The sequence below is a fragment of the Hermetia illucens genome, chromosome 3, assembly GCF_905115235.1.
Source record: "Hermetia illucens chromosome 3, iHerIll2.2.curated.20191125, whole genome shotgun sequence".
NCBI classification, from domain to species: domain Eukaryota; kingdom Metazoa; phylum Arthropoda; class Insecta; order Diptera; family Stratiomyidae; genus Hermetia; species Hermetia illucens.
In genome coordinates this window covers 153,832,801-153,848,692 of record NC_051851.1, presented here as the reverse complement: position 1 = coordinate 153,848,692, position 15,892 = coordinate 153,832,801, and the positions used below count along the sequence as shown (strand labels likewise).

General features: G+C 41.9%; 1 protein-coding gene across 5 annotated transcripts in view; it reads right to left on the bottom strand.

The window, feature by feature from the left end:
• Nucleotides 1-15,892, bottom strand: part of LOC119652225 (kinesin-like protein KIF21A) — a 195,176-nt gene that overhangs the window by 100,504 nt on the left and 78,780 nt on the right. The gene's annotated exons all lie outside the window — the stretch shown is intronic.

Below are 15,892 nucleotides of genomic sequence, written 5' to 3'. Positions count from 1 at the left end.
CATCTAGGATGTTACTATGCTCGTAAAAGTCGGATAGCAGTATGATACGGGATGAGCCAAAAGCTCAGAAATCAAAAAATGTCCGAGCGTGGCACAAAATTGCTCTCTCTGAAGGCTATGCGTATTACCGCAAAGTGCTTCCGGTTTAATTATATGTCCTGGAGCTTCCATCCAGTGTCGGAATAAACAATGCAGAAACGATCAATTCTGCATATTTGCTGTGGCAACTGCTATATGTATCGTTTCCCTAGCTTATCTCTGGTCACACCACCAAAGATCCCTTGCTGTTGCAAAGACCGCTTAAGCCTATGTGCTTGGTAGAGTTTGCTGCTATGTAGGTGCCTGTAATAAACAAAGTGCCAAGGTTCTGATAATTTTGAATTGAAGAAAAACCCCTTTACTCGCAATCTATAGTAGAAGTCCAGTTTAAACAGCGTTTGCAGCTTGCTTTTACTTAAAAGAGGCACAGAAAAAACGATAACATGAGAGGAATTTTGGATAACGTGGTAATTGCTGTAGCTTGGTGGTAATAAAAAATATAATAAATGGTGTCTACCATGAATTAAATCGCTAGAGGGCTAGTAAAAATAGATGGGATATCGACAAAAATAAAAAAGAAAAAGAGAAGTGCAAAAACTGTGAACTTAAGTTTTAATTCTAACATTAAAGTTAGGTTTTTTTGCAAGTTCTAGCCTAGCCTTGTATCTCCGAAACAACATCGTCAAATCCGGGACTGAAGTCCATTGTGTCTTAGTGTTCCAAGGAGATGAACAGCAAATATCGAATCATTCTCAATTAACCACGTTTTGGTTAAACTCAGAATAATTTCCAGAGAAAAGCTACCTTACTAATAGCCTAATAGACTTCTATGTTTTCCCTACTATTATAAATGATTAGTTTAATGAGGTTTTCCACTATAAATTATTTTTTGCAAACTTTCCTATTAGATAATCGAGACGTGCGGGTATAGGTTAGATGAACAAAGGACGCATTGTCACCTTCGAACTTTGATCGAAAGTGGAACTTCCGTCTTTTCAAGCACCGTCCTAAGAACTTGATAGTGGTCTTCAAAATAACGCTAAAATAGTTTGACCTCTTCCAGGTTCCGTTCCTCGCAAAATGGGTCTGTATGGAAATATTGTCATAGTTTATAAATAAATCAAACAACCATCAATCACCATTTCTGACATCAAACTTTTTGAGCGGCCATCATTCATCTCTTTTACTGCGAAAACATCCTCAATTAGACCCTGCTCAAGCGCAATTATGTAGGCAGTAAAACAATTTATTAAAGTAAATAAAAGTCTGGCGTTAATCAACCTTACATCTCCTTCATTTAAATTTAACAGTTTTTCGCATTGCTAATTGGCTTCTTGTCAATTAGCATGACACCATCCTCATCAACGGGGCTCAGCAGCACAGTTGATAACTGGAGCCAATAATAGTCGCGTTTATCTCGCGAATAATTGCAATTCTATCATGACTGACAGCAAAGTAGGAACGCCTTAATTCGCTCATCTGCATGCATTTCCAATGCAAACTAATTAGCTGAATCGACGTGGAGTCAGTGCAATTGAGCCGGAGCTTGTTGATTGCTGATAAGCAACTTTTTCTGCAGATGCAATCAGGGAATGCAGCTGGATTGGATTGTTGCATTTGCAATTATTGGATTATTGACTTGGTTCAATGTTGTTTATATTAATTGATCAAAGGGTCATGGTTTTATGCTGGATGGCAGAGCTGTAAGGCTTAAAGACTGCAACCATTAATCGTTTGAAGACTCTGATTATCTCTTTCTCAGAAGGTACCGATGGTTCCCGTCAATATCTGTGTACGCACAAATGAATAATTGACTTTCCAAACCCCAACTTAGATCTGAATAATTGATCGAACACCGATGATGAATGAATATTTTCAAAAAAAATCAACCAACGAATCTTTGACCTTTCAATTTCTAATAGAATTTTTGTGATACAAAAGGTCTGGCATCTTTATTCAAACTAAAAAAAACCCTCAAAATTTAAAACTTAATTGTTGCACTTTTCCACTTAACACCACAAAACAGCGCAGTCACGTCTCTTCAATTTATTCATGACCACATTCAATACTCATCGAGCCGGTCATACTTCTTCAGAAGAATTAGTGTCCGCCCACCATTGTCAATTACGCGGAGAATAATAATCGCAATCAGCGCTTCAATCGAGCACGATCTTAAGCAATTTGTGGTGAAGGCTTATAAGAAGATCACCAACAATCAGGCTAATAGCAAAATAATAATTTTTGACACGAATGAATGATGTCTAGGTTGTCTAGTGTCGGGCCATTGACCAATGTAGTGGATTAATTTCTAACGTGCTCTGGGGTTTGATCTTTGGTTTAATAATGGAGCAATGGAGGAGAGTGGACTTGCTATTTGTTGAATGAATGCAATAAACAAAAACTGCAATTCAAATCGTAGGTAAGGGGACCATAGACAGACTACAGCACTCAGTATAGCCGGGACCTTACTACCTAAATCAACACAGTGCGACTGAGCACCAGTTTCGTCATCATCGCACTTAATGCTCTCAAAGTAATAAGCTCACAGCAGCAAGACAAACACAAAATGAAAAGGGCAACGAGATTGACAGGCCAGCGCTCTAAGTCAACACTAGATTGTTCAGTAGTTTCAGCAAATCAGGGATTGCCTCACCTTTAAGGGACAAAACCCCCTACAAGGTGCCCAAACTTTACTAGTACTATTAAGAAAATTCAACTATCTGAAAGACAAAAATTCTTGAGCAGGAATAATTGATTCCACGCAGGATCTCAAAGTGTTGTTTACCTAGTGTCGGCAGCCTGGCTCTAACTAAAGCTGAGAAATCATAAAAGCAGTGCATAAGGATCTCTCGTTCCTCTTTGCAACTTTAAAAATTTGATTTATGGGATATGCCAAGTCTGGTGGCTCTTGTGATCGGGGTTTGTTGTAGGAAAGGCAGAACCTCCTTGACTTAAAACAGATAGGCCTGTAGTGTTTAAAATGTCATTCTTATCGCCATAATAAAATAAAGGTAGGAAGCATAACCCGAATTGTAAGGTACAGGATCAGGATTGCTCTCGGCAAAATGCTAAGGAAGATTTCGCAAGACTCTTTGTGGGATATAGCACGTCAACCGTACCCACGCGGTCCCGTATAACAGTCTCAACTCCGATAACAAGAAGAGATAATATCGATGACAAAATGTAACCCTGGCGGCGTTCCGACTTCAAAATCCTCTGAGATTTTACTTCGATACAGTACGTGATATTTTGAGCTATCATATATATGTTGCTTTGATAATAGCTGTTAGTTTCTTCGAAATGCCCCACCTACGTAGAGCACTCCACATAAATTTACTGTTCACTCTATCGGAAGCTTTCTCGAAACCTAGGAAGAGCAGGTGCAGCGAAGATCTAAACTCCACGCACTGTTACAAAATGATGTTCTTTGATGCGTGTGAGGATTATTTTAGCTATTATCGTTGCGACGACAAGGAGTACGCAGGTACCCCTCCAGTTGTCAGTCCCAAAACGAGCCCTCTCCTTTGAAATCTAAACGATCATGCCCTCTTTCCGCTCTCTCTGAAAGGTCTCGGATTCCCAAGATCCCCATACGAGTTTAGGTAGCGGATCTGCGGTAACTGCAGGTGCAACGATAAATAATTCTGCGGGGAGACCGTCAAACCTACCGTCTTCACTTCGTTTGAGTGCATTAATGGCCGAAATGATTTTTCTTCTGCTTGGTGCAACAGTACGTATCCGCATGTAACGGTGACTAGCCATTTCATCCACAAGAGAAGGAACCTCACCAGATATAATGCATTTAAGAACTGTTGTAAAGTGTTATTTCCACCTGTTCAGTTGCTCGTCATCGTGGATGACGAATCCATTGTTGACCATCGAAAGATTTGCGACATGTAAACTCTTTCGTGATGTAGTCAGTTCTGAAGGCATTGCGTTCTACAGCAGTCTCTGCTTCTCTAACCAGCGCAATAACAAATTTTCTCTGCTCACGGTGCACGCTACCCTGAACTTCACCGTATTAGAGTTCGCGCGCGTCACGCCCACTATTACTCGCAGCGACCAATAGAGTCTTCAACCCCTTCCATTCATTGATCCGCTTCCACGAATCAGCAGTCAGCTCGATCTTATGGCGCCCTTACGGAGAAAAAAGTATTCTTGATGGTATCAGGATAATATAAACGATCGCCAACGCGAGAACTAAGATAAGCGACCAGCAGATGTCAGCCCCACTCTTGTTACGGACATCCAGGAAACAACTCCTAAATTTACTGCTGATAGCCAATTGGTTAATCTGATTGCTCGTGCGGTGTCGATTAATTGAAATCCAACTGGCCCTATGGGCGCCTTTGTGCTCGAGCTATGTCTCACCAATGGCGAGGCGGTGGAAGTTGCAGAAATCCACAAACCTTCCACCATTATCGTCACTGTCGCCAAGAATGTGTTTCCCAATCATATGTCCATATGTTTCAGAGCCCGCCTTGTTATTCAGATCACTCATGGCGATCACAATGTCACCTCTGAATCTTCCTCTGAACTTCGTGTAATTGATCGTAGAGAGCATCCTTCTCTACTATATCGGAAGTCTCCGTTGATGCCTAGCAATGTAAAATTGTGATGCTATTTAACCTGGACCGGAATATTGCAGTCAGAAATTTGTTAGAAATCGAGCGCCGTTGGCTAGAGTATAAAAACACATTGTCGCAAGAGGGAGATAGTGCCCTCCAGCGTCCCACTATCTTACTTTGCTTTGGCCAAGAATGTCCAGCTTGTATCGTTGGAATTCCCACTCAAGTTGGAGAAAGCGGGCATTCTGAGAACCCTCGTGGTTGCGTGCGTCCTTACAACCGAGAGTCCAGGCTGTTTAACGCATCTCTGCACTGGCCCACCAGCCTGGAGAAACGAAATGGAAATTGAGCCGGATGCAGCCAGAAAACAGTTAAGCAAGTTAAGGTGTAGTACTATCACTCGCGAAAAACTGAGACAAGAGACAGCTGCAACAATGTAAACAGTCTCAAGTGTCCTCTCATCTGGACGAACCCTTATAAGCTTTCAGATGCAACGCAAAGTATGTCAGATGGAAGGAAAACTTCGCGGCTCCTCAAAAAACTAAGAAAGCCTCCTAATGGGGCACTGGAAATTTAATAAATCTGACGAAAGGAATCCGATAGATTTACGGAAAAAAATAAAAACATCGAAGGAACTGGATGAATCCACTGGACATAAAAAAATAACGACCTTTATGGACTGATGGAATGAATTTGGGCGGGTGAATTTGAGATAAATTTGGGCCAATAGCGAAGGCTACACCAGTGAATACGACAAACCCAAACTGTTTATATAAATACCCACCCGAAAATTATGGCGCAAATACGACGGTAAAGTAAACTCTAATACCATCTAAGGCCAACAGCCGACTATGGTAATGAAAAGGACGAAGATCAGCGATGAATATTGATGGCCAGCAAATCATTCCAACTAAGTCCTATACAGTAAACGAATGCACAGGAAAAATAAACTCGAATTTACAAGACCATAATACGACTTGCGCTACTGTACGGGTATGAAGCGTGGACTTTAACGCAGGTGTTAGAGAAGTCCATTGACATATTCGAACGTAAAGTTCTATATCTACACCATGTACCGAACCATGAGTTGTGTCAGCTCTATGAGACCCAGCAGCGTCAATGGTGGTAAAACTACGAAAATTGCAGTGGATCGGTCACGTAGAACGGATGGACGACAAGCGAATACCTAACAGGGTATTGAAAGGCAAACCCGACGGGTACTGCCCATTGGGAAAACCACACAAACGGTGGTAGAACTCAGTGGACGAGGCCAGTAAAAAGCAGTTGAAATTTTCCAACTGGAGGACGCCATCGAAGGATCGAGATGGCTGGAGAAGTCCATCCTGGAGGCCAAGCGCCGATTTGGCCTATCGCATCATTGAAGAAGAAGAATAGTTGGCTATTTCAACTCTTGGGGAACAGAGCCAGGCAATTGAATAAGGAGACATATACCACTTGAAATCCTTTCATATATTTTTTTCTTACAAGTACTGGAAGTGTCAAGACTTTTTGAAAGAGTCCTCGTAACACATTATCCCATATTTTACAATGGTAGGTACGTTAGTGAAGACTACGCGCATAGTGAACACAAACTTACTATTGGAATCATCGAAAAATTATTATATATAAATATTATTGGTATCATCGAAAAATCACAAAACGTACAGTCTTTCCTTGTCACCTTTGTGGTGAAACCACTACCTCTCATCGAAGGGATATCCAGCCGCCTCCTGAAAACTAGTTTCATTACCAGTCTAGGCCAGAAGGATGCATTCTAACAACTTCCTCTTAATAAAGGGTCCGAGGACAAAATAGCCCACGAAGTTCTAGGGCGATCACTATATCCGTTTGCCACCATACCGTTTGGGCTCTGCTATGCACTTAAAACCAGGATGGCTGATGGGCAAAGTCATTTCTGCTCACGTTCGACACTTAGGGTAGGTTACGGGATAATTTGTACCAATCCTAATAAGTTACATGACATTTCAGATTTTCTGCATCAGAAAATTGTCATGCAACTACGGTGGTTGCATCACTTCACTCGCTAGGCCCTTAACAAATATGCTCCAGAAGTAGCATCAAGTTTACTAGTTTACTGGAAGTTGTTTTGACTTTCGGTCTCTGGAAACGAATCGCTCTTCGGCTCAAATCTCGTACAGTCCCTACTTTGCGTAATCATTCGCCATTCATTGTGATGCAAGAAATATGGCATAGAAGCGGCACTAATGAAAAATGCAGAGAAGTGGAATGAAGTACTCAGTAATTTTTCTTTGGAATCCATCATCCAATTAGAAAGAAACTGCCTCTCACTTTGGGCTGGCACATAAAGTCATTTATTTTTACAGACGACTACGGTTTCGTCCAGGCCCTGGGAGCAGCGTGATTAGCAAAGGTAGTTCACTTCATTTTATTAGTCCACAAACACATTATGGGTAATGAAAAAAAAGACAGTTTTTATTTTAATGCCGAAGAGTGAATTTTTTATTCCTCATATACCTGTATTTCGAGGACCAGTTGTCCTCTTCCTCAGTGAGTTTTTATCTGGACAGACAGACGTCCATTTGATGGGGGACCGGATAAATTGTAAAGAAAATGCCTCTCACCAGGACAGAGATGCAATGTCTGATGAGTTGCCTCTTCCCTGGAGGAAACCGTAGTCATCTGTAAAAGGGAAGTACTGAGGCTGACTCAAGCTCAGGGAAGCTACACTACCTTTGAGCAACAAAATTTTACAGCATTAAAGGCACTGCGTGACTTTTGAGCGCACATAGAAGGCATAATATTCGACATAGCAACTGATCATATTTTCTTTAAAAGGCTGACGAAGCAGCCCACTAAGTCATGCAAATAACGCCTTATTATCAAATCATTGAGCACCCTTTTGTAATCAACCTGTTCCAAAGAGCTTAAAACTGTTTGTAGTCGGTCAGAAGTTTTCCCCCCTCAAACACCCCGACTACCCTGATGTCATCTGGGTCATGAAACTTGGCCAATGGCTCTGAACTTGGAAATAGAGATATGTAAAGTTAGACTTAAGATAAACACTCTCCCTAATGGGATATCTAGGAAGCATCGTATGACTAGTTATTGGTCTCTCCCTATCAGCATTAATGGGTAAAGCATCGAAGGCGTCGATCAATTTATATATCTAGGAAGCGCGATTTCTGCCGACGGTAACACCGAACTGGATGTTGCCCAATGCATTAATAGCGATATATCTCTTTTCGCTGCCCTGTCTAAAATATGGAAATGCAGTTAGCTCAACACCAAGTTCATGTTAAGACTGTTCTGTGCTAGTATCCTTTCTGTGTTGCTATATGAGAATAGCACATGGAAAGTGAGTTTCACTGTTACCCAAAAGCTCCAAACTTTCGTCAATACCTATCTACGCCGTATCATCGTAGTACGCTGGCCTGACACTGTGATCAGAAGAGAGAAGTGGCAGTGAATAGGTCACCTATTAAAGAGGGACAACAATTATATTGCGAACTACAACATGCAATGGAATCCACACTCCCAAGATGGCTGCTGAATGGGTCACCGCAAGGGAATTTGGCGCAGAAGTGTGAGCGTCTCGGGAAGTCGTCGGGGGAGCTGAAGGGCATTTCAGGTATCCGCGAACGAGAACGCATACTTAGGTGTGGTTGACGCGCTATGCCCCACCACGTGATGAATGGCAGCCGTATACATGAAGTTCCTTAATGACCTCATGGCTCCATACGTATCGACCGTGTTTCCCTGATTTGATGGCCTTTTCCAGAAACAATCGGACAAAGCAAGCTACATATTTCAAGTCAAAGTTGATAATCATTTCCGATAGAAAATCTTCACCAATATGCATGTTATTTTCAAAAGTCTAGGCCGTTTATTTCACTTTGTTGTAGTAAAATTGTAAAATATACCAAATTTCCTCAAAAATTTCATTCATTTTTGCTCTCAAGTTTGTGTGTGTGTGGGGGGGGGGGAAGCTATAGCTTCTGAGCACTCAGGCCGTGTTGGCCCATTACACTCGCCACCTTCGTCTAACGGAATATTCCGGATTTGTTGACGTATCGCAGGATTTCCCTTAGTGGACGTGATGCTACCCGTCGCAACTGGAGAACATCGGCACCAAAGATCTGATGCCTGATGCGTCCATAGGCGGGGCATTCACATGGGAAATGCTCCGTGGATTCCGCTTCCTCATCACAGGAGGCACACGTATCATCTTGAGTAATTCCTATTCTGAACATATGACCAGTTAGTGAATTATGGCCTGTAAGAGTGCACACAATAAACATGCAAGTCTTCCTCCTTTTAGACAGGATAAGCTTTGCGGTACGGATGTTCGGTTCTGGCAGGAAAAGTTTGGTGTGTAGAGCAGCATTTAGGCTCTGCCACCTGTCATTGTGGGAAGCTTGTTAGCTACTGATACCCCAATTGCTGATTGCTGGCATAGGGGAAATTGACCCCTCTTTCCCTAAAGCATCCGAAATTTCTTTCCCTCAGTGACCACCTGGTCCCTTTGGGTACCTACCCAGAGTAGTTCCACCGTATTAAATCTAGAGATAGAGTTCAATTTTCGAGGTGATCAAAGGACTACTAAACGCCCTCAATGCAGCTTGGCTATCACTGCAGATTGCGATGCGCCTGCCCTTGAACCGCTCGTCAATCACTCAGTTTACCATCATCACATACTCACCATTCAAAGTGGCATCCTCTATCTTTCTGGCCAAAGAATGAAGAGCAGACTCACAGGGCTTTCCACGCTGGTAAGCATGTTGGTCGGAGCTCGTGAAAATACCGTCGGGTTTTCTAAGAAAGTCCAACTTGACCGACTCATCCCTTTTGAGGACTCTGCATAGCCTTGAAGTCTCTCTTTCCCCTTCCAGTTCCTCACAGTACGCTCTAAAGGAGTCTTGTTTCGAACACCTAACGAAGCTCTTATATTCACGTTGTGAGTTCCTGAACTTTAACCAGATTCCTTAATCGCCTAGAGAGCTGTACTTTATTGCCAAGAAGTTCATTGAACTTTGTCCAATCCGTTTTCCTAGGATTCCGTCTTTGTACTGCAGACTGTTCGACAGTGAGACCCAGTCTAGCACTCAATCGCCAGTGTGTAATCAACTCGAAAATTTTTGAGGTACAGATTGTTTGGTCAATTACTTCGCTTCCTCTCGATCCCACTGGCATAATGGCGCACCCTACGTTTGCAGTCATAAGACCAGCTGAAGGGATGAAATCAAATAGTTTTTCCCCCCTTGGATTCCATTTGCATTGCATCATAGGGTAAAAAAGCGAAGGCAACTATAATGTTTTTCCTCTCGCCATTCATCTGGTATTGTATGATGACCGTAATTAAATCTTGGGAACAGTACTGTCTCAGCATGGTTGCCTCTAACCGTCTTGACATCAGAACGCAAACTCTCGGTCTTATGGATCTTTCATCGTAGAAGATCCTACCTCCCTTTACTGATCCAATGCCATAGATTCTGATAAAACGAACCCACGGCTCTTACACCAGAAAGATGTAAGGAAAATCCTGCAGCTTTGTCAGTTTCACTGCTAACAGATAGGAGGAGGCTTTGACATGCTGCAGGTTGATTTGACCAATCTTTATGTTTTTCGACATGAACTAAGTCTATTGTGTTATGAAAAACAGTTACAAGCGTATGCGGCAGCCCGCATCCCCCACACCCACACCCCTCGATTTGATTTCTTTGAGAAAAGCCGCACCTGGAGGTACAGCAGTTCCCATGTCCTCATCCATTAAAAATCTCATCTCATCCCGGAGAGCATACGTTTGTTTTCAACGTAGCACCTTGATTGGTTTGCGGTGTCCGGTTTGCAGAGATTCGATAACTCGAACTGGCATCAAGTCAGTTCCGTTCACGCCTCTGACTTCCCTTTCTTCCGCCTGTTCCTTGGAAGGTATAGGAGAAGGTACTAGCAGGTAGGATTCACTCTGTAGTCCCCCCATACGGGGGTTCCGCCCCTGTATGCAATATCCTCCGCCCGCAACTCCATTGTGGGAGAGCGCATCGAAGATGCTGCAATTTGCTCTGTATTTTGTTAATCAAAGACCATCATTGTTCTACGCACTCAAAATGGAGATGATCCTCTAGTTTCCTGATATGACTGAATTTCAGTCTATCTAGGAAAAAGCACATTCAGACTCTTTTGGTTCAGTTCGAATACCAAGTTGACACCCTCCACGTTTGTAGATTTGTCCTTCCTGGCATTCATGAACTTTACCCTCCAGTGTCCAAAGTCCATGCCCGGGTTCTGTTCACCCAATATCCGGATGATGTCCTCTGCCTTCCTTCGAGGGCCCGGTAATCATCATTCGACATGTTCTTTCCTGCGTAGCTCAGTGTTCACAATAGTGAACTCGGGCCGACCCCCGGAATTCAGAGCCGGGATTGCCTGCTGGAGCCACTTTAAGGGAGCCTCGCCTCGAAGCCCATCGCGGAAACCATGATTGTTAAATCGTGGCTTCATTCCAGACTCCAGCATTTTTTCCACATGAATTCCCGGAAGATGGTAAATTGTCCCTCTGACATTTTGCCATTCTTGGAGGAAACTCGCACGGCAGCAGTGAGACCAGAGGCTGCAGCTTGCGCATACGTCCTCTTCCTTCCCACCTTCCTGTCCGTATTCCTATGGGAGGGACCAGCTTCATTGAGATCTCTCTCGCTGATTTGATCACCTCCCGGTACACCGGTCCTAATCCCCGCGGGACGCGTGGATGTAAGCCCTGATGCGGAGCACTATAAAGCGTTGGTCACGTTGTTCTCAAGTAAATTTTAATAATAAAATTAATAAAATCGATCGTCATAAATCAGCGGATCCATTAACTGTCAAAGAATGAAAGGGATTACCAGATGCAAAATACTATCCACAAACAGGATAAAGATAAAAATATATATCCCAAACATTTTATTCATTTGATTAGGTGGTTAACAAGCAATTGGAAACAATATGCCTTTAAGGGTCAAAATTATACTGACCTGAAAGGAAATCGCAAACAGTTCGATGTTTATGTGAATAAAATTCATGAAAAACAGTCACGCAAAGTAAATCCTGAACATGATGAGCGAGACTACAACTAAACCATTAAATATAAATCTTTTCATTGATGGAAAAATGGAACTGTCTTAAATTTTATCAATGAATATTCGTTTAATGCACATTTCAGGACATAAGTTAAGTCCGCCCAGTAATTTCGATTTACATAGACTTAATGTCAAACTACCTGGATAGTACTTGGATTTATGTCTGTGCTGCTAACCCTATTTACGCAACCCACCTTTATTTTGAACTTGTAACTAATTACTATTTAGTGCTGCACATATGCCATGAACTTATAACCTTATAGCCACCGATAAAAATGGCCTAATTTGAACCTAAGCCTCGAAGTGGGTAAGCGCAGTTCATTTCGAATTCTACGCTATTAGGCGATGTAGTCAGTATTCACTACCCCGACTTCACTTGAACACCCAATTACTTAGCTGAGTCGACTAATGTTCGGAAATGAAACAGTCACTGTCGTCAATGGGATTTCAACCCTGATTCTCCATTATGACAGTTGGATGCTGTAACAACTAAGCCACCCGCAGGTTTAGTTGCATCAGCAAAAAATTGCGAAGTATTGTGCTTATCATTGTTTTTTTTTCATATTAGTTCCTTTGGTTCACAGTTCGCGGATATTCGCGGATGAGACAAACAGAACTGATCACCACAAACCTATCTATTTTCTCCTGTGTTTCTCCGCAAAATAAGAAAATGAACTAGCCCCAGTTTATCGACCACATTCTATAATACAAGCCGGGGAATATGGAAATCCAACAGATCCGACTTTGCATTCGCAAAAAGTAGATAGATACCCAAAAAACTGAAAGGCCAAAAATAGCTCACCGAAGCTATTGTTATTAAAGAAATTTGGTGAAACCAAAATGGTATTGACACCACCATTTGGAGTCATTTCATTGTCTTCAGATTTCAGGTTTTGCTTCGGTCACCTCTATAGAGTTCAAACTAGTTCATCTGACAAGTGACAAATAGGTTCGTGCCATTTAACCTTTTCTGGATGCTTGCTGGTTTTGAAAGGTTGAAACAATACCGGTATGTCTGAATTGAAATTTCTGGCTCTAGGCTGATATCTAAAGTCGCTAGGCGTACATTATCCTTGCTTTCCGGAGAACCAAACCTTGATTTGACACATATCCTTCCATTAAATAAAATACTTTACATATAAAACTTTAAAGTTGATATTCATCGGGATAGGCATCCCGATGTCAATATTATTGACAACAATTTTTGTCGGATTCCAGCCCCTGTGAGAACCAGACACCAATTTCACTCTTTTGCATACTTTTACAATCAACGTTCCTAAAGAAACTTGCTTAACCGTCAAACCTGCTTCATCAACTGGTACCAAGTACTATTTTTAGCGCGATTAGTGGTAAGGTCAATGAGTTCTGAAGTTCAATCCAATGTACGCATACCCAACACAGTGGATACATATGTTGCCAGCAAAAAACATGAAAACCAGTCGAAATATACTCGTTTATTATGAAATTTTACTTTAGCTCTCATCTCAACAACTCCCCATCAATTCTCAAATTAGCAACTTGGAATTTTCAAATTTCAAGATAAAAAAATCACGAGAATACTCAAAACCTCCGGGAGACTTAGTGAAGCAAAAAATTTAGCACTAAATCTATTCTGGCACACGAATTAACATTTCAAGTTTATCGAGTAATTATGGGTTTTTTTTATTTACATTCAAGATGTTTTTGCTGGTCCCGGGCTTTCTCGAAGAGGCTGTGAATGGACCGGCTTTGGTTTTTATTGTGAAGCATTCGATAAAATGTTTAGCAGCAATTGACACGGTCTAATTATGAGTAAATGAATGCCGCTCGTGCGTGTATGAAACAACATGATATGAGTGGAAAGTATCAGCAACGAAGCCAATTAATCTTTAGTTACTTGATAGGGAAAACAATAAGAAACGCAATCAATTCTTTCTCCATACAATCTGATTGATTTTGTTTACAAGCTTTGCCCTGATGATTTCGGTAAACCAAAAGATTATCCTACTCAATGACTTACCCAGGAGAGAGGTTATAGCGAACACCAGATTTGACGCAGCACAGTGGGCCCCGGTTCTGCCGAGAAATGAACAAGGGTCTTTGGCATAAGACTACCATCAGAATACAAGGAAACTCCAGCAAGGAGACCTTAAAGAGGGAGTTTCAAGAGCGGTCCTTTTGCAAGAAACTCAATGGAGTGGTGTCGTAAATTGCAATATAGAAAGTCTATCCACTAAGGGGGCTATAAGTCCCTCTACTTTAGCTGCCTATACACTCAAGATAATTGAAGCTTTACCCCATCTAAATGTTCCCATGTTTAAGAATTCAAGCGACTTCGGGACTAACTGATGAAAATTATTATAAGTTCGCCTATACAACTCACTATACCGATGACCAAACCGAGCAAATTGTAGGGCTCTGGAACAATGATGCCCAACTCAAGGCCCATGAGTTAAAACGCCTCTTAAACTAATTTCTTAACGATAGCTAGTTCATAAGAATATAAACCTGAAGCCAAAAAACAACCCACTGCAAAAGGCTTTGCAATAAACTAGATACTCGACAGCATCAAAGAACAGCTGATATCCAAGATATCGCGCAGTTCTGGTCTTTTTATCACTTGATTGCTTATCAACCGGTGTCCGAACAGATATTAACGTATCGATTTGTCCAACCAGCACTAGGGCAAATAACCCAGCAAGGACACAATTTCGGTTGTCATTAGCGAACGTGTACGACTTGACGTCATCGCGGAAGCTGGTAACCAAGAATCAATAAGCAGAGTGGTGGCGGCACCAATATCCAATAAGCTTCAAGACAGATTTCATGATCTCAAGGCTGCATGAATCTCCAAAAACTCCGAGAATTCTATCTCAAATCAATCATACGTCTGGACTCTTTCTTGTTATTGGTTTGAGCCACCGAGGAGATCCACCATAGAAAAAGGCTAGACTGATTCAAATCAACACTGATAATTCCAGTAAGATGAGTGAAAAATAAGGTATATAGGGTCTATCAAACGACGCCATTCCGCCCGCCATTACACCCGTAGTTCGAATTCTGGAGACATTCAAACAGAAATTTTCTGTGGTATCCACTCGGTCGCGAAGGTGTAGCGAAAGTCACTCCAAAAATGCGCAGAGTGCAAGATACCCGAGAAACCAACGGAGTTTTTTCAAATCATTCAGGACAAAGTGTCCAAACATTGTAGTTTTCAGCCAAAAGTACATGGGAGTGAGCTTTAGGGGTTATCCGCCCAATATGCTGAGTCGTCATGCCACTATTCCCGGCATACATTTTGCGAATGTTAGCAATTATGAGGTACAGTAAACCACAAAAAGCTTGAAGAACTGAAGGGACTCTGTGATGGATCCGTTGCAAAATTCCTGATACAAGAAGTTCACCGCTATGCACGGTCGGTGGGCACCTAATATAGAAATCAAGTCATTAGTCGACCGGAAAAAGTTCCACCCTTAAAAAGGACATTGAACAGGACCCTACAGATACAAGACCGATAACCTGCTTACGAACACTTTATAAATTCATAACGTTTGCTATTTTGGTAGTAGATGAATCAGCCCGGTCCTCGTGACCAAGATGGACGGAGGCGTTACAAAGATCGACGTCGATGTCGACTGGGTAGTTGAAGAACAGATAACCAGAGGCAAAAGAAACCTGTTTAGTTGCTATATCGATTACGCCATACGGCATAGCTGGTTTATCATGTCTCCATGACATAGATGTGAAACTCAAAATTGTTGGCAATAGTCATGGAAGGGTATTAATATACTCATTTGAAAGAGATAAAACCCAAGAACCCATCCCTGTACGAAGAGGTATCTTTCAAGGGTATTTATTGAGTCCCTTTGGCACTAAATCCGCTTTTATGGCTACTGGTTACCCAATCAAATATGGTCTACGTTCTAAGTGCAAATCAATACATTTGATATAAATCAAGACATCGAGTAGTATTCTGGAACAGATGACCATCTTAAAAGCCCGATGCGCATAGCTAACGTGCTCCGGATACACTGCTGTCCGAATTCGTACGATGTCTAAAGCTGCTGTTAAAAAAGTATCCCTCGAAGGAGAATAAAATCATCATCAACGGCGCAACAACCGGTATCCGGTCTAGGCCTAGAAGAATAAAATACACACATTAAATATACTGAGTATATCTTCACTGGCATATCCAGTGGAAACATGGCGATA